The 4,663-nt window shown below is 58.0% G+C and overlaps 1 long non-coding RNA gene across 1 annotated transcript; it reads right to left on the minus strand.

Moving 5' to 3' along the window:
- Positions 1–1,742: 1,742 nt before the first annotated feature.
- On the minus strand, positions 1,743–4,210 carry LOC138731665 (uncharacterized). Its single transcript, XR_011339187.1, has 2 exons — positions 4,036–4,210; positions 1,743–1,895 (listed from the first exon to the last, which is right to left on the minus strand). It is a non-coding gene; the product is annotated as an uncharacterized lncRNA (long non-coding RNA).
- Positions 4,211–4,663: the final 453 nt, after the last annotated feature.

Below are 4,663 nucleotides of genomic sequence, written 5' to 3' on the forward strand. Positions count from 1 at the left end.
ACGGCCCAAAGTCCATCTCACCGTCCTGCCATGGGTCTTGGGGCCCCAAACTCCTGGCAAACTCCTCCAGGCCCAGGATGGCATCTGCAGTCTCTGGGACGCTGTAGTCCGACGAGAGCAGCTCCTCAGGCAGTGCCAGGGAGGAGAAGGGGCACGGGGGGAAGGCGACAGCAGTGCCCCCAAGTTGTTCTTCGGTGGGGCTGCTGCTGGCCACGTCCCCCACCTCCTCCACAAAACAATCAAAGTATTTCAGGGCCTCTTTGAGGGGCACCTCCTCAGGCAGTTGAGAGGGGCTGGAGGTGACATCGCTGCCTGGGGAGATGCCATTCTCCAAAGAGGCCTCTGTGCTGGAGCTGGCTGCACTGCTGGTGTTAATGGCCTGGGGCTGCTCTCCGATGTTATTCTGGCCACGGCTGGAGACTACAGATGCTGCTGGTGGGGCCTGGGCCACCACCATCTTCATCTTGTTGTTCTTCTGTGGCTTCTCCTTGGTGGATGTCAGGAGTTTGGGGTCTTGGCAGGAGCATGTCCCTGGGGCTGGGATGGTCAGGGTGGTCTTACTGCCCCAGGGAACCAAGAGGACCGTGCACCATGGAGCCATCCTGGGCCCTCCAAGAGATGTTGTCACTGGAGGTGGGAAGGTGATGGGCTGCTGGCTGCTCTGGAGATGGATGTCCAAAGAGCAGCCAGCTGGAGCGACCTGCGGCCCTGTGGGGGTGAGAGGGAGTCATGCTAGGCTGGGGGAACCTCCAGAGGTACCCACCGTGCTAGTCCCCATCACCCACGACCTCCAGCTCTGCACCAGGCACGTGGGGAGTTTGTGGTGGGGCCTTCCCTGCAGGGTGAGCTCCGTTGCTGGAGGGAGGGGGGTTGCAAATCGGGGAGGGGACTGGTTTCCAGGAGGTGACACGGGAGAGATGACCCCGAGGAACTGGGATTCTCTGGCCCTGGGATTTCCTGGGCCCGCGTCACGCGGGCGAGGGCAGGGACGCTCGGCCCAGCTCGCTGCCCTCTGTGCCATCGTTGCTTGGGGACAGGGCTGGTGGGGACGCTGCAGGTGTGGAAGGTGCTGGGGGCCAGAGCAGACAGGGGAGCTCTACCTGCTGGTGGGGCCTGCAGGTCCTGGGCTGCCACCTCTTCCGAGGGAGCCAAGGCCATGGGCAGGGGCTGCTGCTGCCCAGGCTGCTGTGGCAGGAGGGCTGAGCCTGGAAGAGAGACAGGAGCCGGGGTCGGCGTCACCTCTGCTCTTGTCCCCCAAGAGCAAAATCGGGCTGCAGAGCTCGGGGTGAGTCCCTACCTCCCGCGCAGAAAGCTTTGGACGTGATAACTGGCTCAACGCGCCGGCGTTTGGCCGAGGCCTGAGCACCAGGCAGTGGGAGCTGCTGTCTCCTCTGGGCCATGGTGCCTTCTAACTGTCGGTCACCAAGGACTCTCTGGGGTGTCCCAGGACACAAGGTGGGGGGCTCTGCATCCTCTTTGTGACACACGGCAACCGCCTTTGTGCCCTTTGCCTGCGCTTCTGCCCCTGCACTGGCTGGAGTGATGGAGGGATTGGTGGAAGGAGCTCGAGGGGGCAAGGGAAGCTCATGCTGGCACGTTTTCCCCCTGCCCTTGCTGAAATATCCCCATCACAACTTTTCGTCTCCTGAAGGGGAAGAGAGCAGCTCTCTCTCCTCCTGGCAGGGCCATGCTGTCCCTGGTTGTGGCAGGGACCAGCGCTGGGGGCAAGAAGGCAACTGAGCTTCTAAAAACATCAAATTTTATTTCATCCTGGCAAACAGCTGAGCACCTTGATGCTTCAGCAAAGAGCCTCCTCTCAGCCCTATCTGTAGGAATTTGCCTTGTGTTTCGGCAGGAAGGTGAAGCTGGTCGGTACAGGTCCCAGAAGCAGCTCACTGGTGGAAAGAAAGAAAAGAAGAAAGATAAACCAAAAGGCAAGGAGCGGTTTGTGCTCAGCACAACAGAGGCACTGGACCCAGTGGCTGCGTAGCCCTGTGGCTTGGCTGCGATGCTGACTGCACTCAGATGAGTTCAAGAAGCCTTTACCCTCCTGAAGATAGAAGGTTCCTGCACAAAACCATCTCAGGTGCTGAGCTTTAACCCTGACCCACAGCCCCCAAGAGCCTCCAGCTGTGGGCAGTGCCCTTCTTGCTGGGGAGTCACTGAGAATCGAAGGCAAAATGGGGCCCTAAGGTTGGTGAGCTGAACCCCAGCCTCCCTGCTGCCAAGGTCGTGCCTAAAGCCAACACCAGCCTTAGGGAAGTTCCTCCCCAGCTCTCGCTGTGCTTGTGCAAAGCCAAAACCCTGTTCAGGCCAAAAAGGACTCAGGTCAGAGCCTAAAATGCTCTCAGCCAGTTCTAGCGCCATCACATTTATCCCAGCTTCAGGCTTCAACTGTTTCTTCACACACTGGAACTCACACCATATTTTCAGTGCAGGATCATTTTCTTTGCAGGCAAGGGGGATGCTGGTTCCATACAGCATCACTACACCTTTCCCTAAGCCATGTCAGAAGGAGAGAGAGGATCCCAGCAGGGCACAGAACTGCAAAGCAAGAGCCTCAATCTACAGCACAAAGAGCACTCTCAGAGATCTCTACTTCTGGCAGCATCTCCTTTCAACAGGCTTTAATCAATAAACCCAAACTGCTTTATGATCTTGTGCCTATCAATGTCTGTCTTGTGACACAGGGAAGACCACGGGTTACAAAGTTTTGTGCAGCCTAAAGTCAGCCTTGAAAAAGGGCATTTCAAAATGCTGATCCAAACTTGATGGCCTTGGATCACGGTTTTAAGCAGTTGATGACAGTGCTAAGAAAAGGGCTGAGGATCAGCACGCCCAGAGCAGGCTCTAGCCGCGCTCTCTCTTTGCTGCTCTCTCTTTTGAGGGGAAGACAGCAGCTGCCTGCTCCAGCTCGCATTTCAGCTGCATTTCAGAGCATGCAAAGTCATTTCAAGCTGCTGCTTGAGGACTTGTAGGTGTGCGGAAGAACAGTTTCCTACACGTTGTTGCATGAACTCATGAAAACTGGGCGAACTGCTCAGCTCTCCTAACAGAGGGATGGGGATGCTTCCTGCTCAGCATCCGCATGGGGGTGGCAGGATGGGACTGGCGGGGCAGAGCACGGAGGGAGCCGATGCTGAAAGCCCAAGATGTCCCAGCGTTGTGCTTTCCTCTCTCCTGGGATGAACAGCGTGTCAGGAAAGAGGGCAGCTAATTGTGGATTGGCAGCAGGTACCAGATCCCTTGCTGGAGCAGATCCAGGGATTGAGAGAGCTCTTGAGAGCAGCTTCAAGCTCACTTAAAACTTCAAAGGGAAGCACTGGTGAACCCTGGCTGGGTCCTTACAAGCCCTTAAACGGAAAGAGCCGTCATTCACTCTTTGGAGGATGCCTGCAAGGCACAGTGACTTTTGGGGCTCTGCAATGATTCTCCCTAGCTGTGCTGTGTGTGAGCCACCTGCTCTGTTACAGAGGCTGCACCTAGAGTTGGGGAGAAGGTCGGCTCTGAAATGGGGGCCCCTTCCATTAGGGACCATGTGCTCCTCGAGCCTCTTGGCTTGGACGAGGTGGCTGGGGAGCTAAAGTAGGCTCAGCAGCCTGGGGACCTTGGGATGTATCCATGGGGAGCAGCCTCTGTCGTAGAATCCTGGAGCAGTTTGGGTTGGAGGGGACCTCAAAGACCATCCAGTTCCTCCCCTTCCAGGGCAGGGACACCTCCCACTGGATCAGCTTCCTCCAAGCCCCATCCAGCCTGGCCTTGAACACCTCCAGAGATGAGGCAGCCCCCGCTGCTCTGGGCAACCTGGGCCAGGGCCTCCCCACCCTCATCCTGAAGAATTTCTTCCTATTGTCTGATCTAAATCTTTCGTCTTCCAATTTAAAGCTGTTCCTCCTAACCCTATCATCCAGGCCCTTGTTAAAATCCCCTCCCCAGGCTTCCTGCAGCCCCTTTCAGTCCTAGAAGCTGCTCTAAGGTCTCCCTGGAGCCTTCTCCAGGCTGAACAACCCCAACTCCATAAGCATGTCCTCGTACCAGAGGTGCTCCAGCACTTGGATCAACTTGGTGGCCTCCTCTGCACTTGCTCCAGCAGGTCCCTGTCCTTCTTCTGTTGCTTTGCAGCTTCACGGAGTCGGGCCAGTCCCTGGGCTGGACTGAACCAGCCATCTCGGAGGTGTCACCAGCCCCAGCTGGGACACAGCCAGGGAGCAGTGTAGTGGCTGTTTGAGGCACGCTGCGAGGTCTCTGGCTCCTTACGATGAGTTTTCTCTCTCCCTTAGTTGCTGCAATGCTGGAGAGTGAGCCCAGCCAGGGCTTGTCCTCCTCCTGCCCTCCTGGCCACCGCCGCTCCTCATCAACCCCTGCCCACCCCCTGCCTGAGCTGCCGCAGCAGCTGAGCTCCTTCCAGGCAGCGCTGGAGTGCTATGGGCTGTTCCCCAGCGGGGGCCACCAGGCTCTGCGCCAGCTCCTCTTCCTCATCAGCGGCACCACCCTCAACTACCTGCTGCTGAGGAAGGACACGTGCTCCTGGAGCCGTGGCATCTGGCTTAGGTGGGTCCCCGAGCAGGACAAGGGGAGCTGGGCTACGAGCTGTGCCCTCCCCCTGAGCTGGTTCCCCTTGGCAGGGACAACATCAGCCGCTTGGAGCAGTGGCTGCGCGCAG

This window comes from Phaenicophaeus curvirostris, chromosome 28 (genome assembly GCF_032191515.1).
Source record: "Phaenicophaeus curvirostris isolate KB17595 chromosome 28, BPBGC_Pcur_1.0, whole genome shotgun sequence".
NCBI classification, from domain to species: Eukaryota; Metazoa; Chordata; class Aves; order Cuculiformes; family Cuculidae; genus Phaenicophaeus; species Phaenicophaeus curvirostris.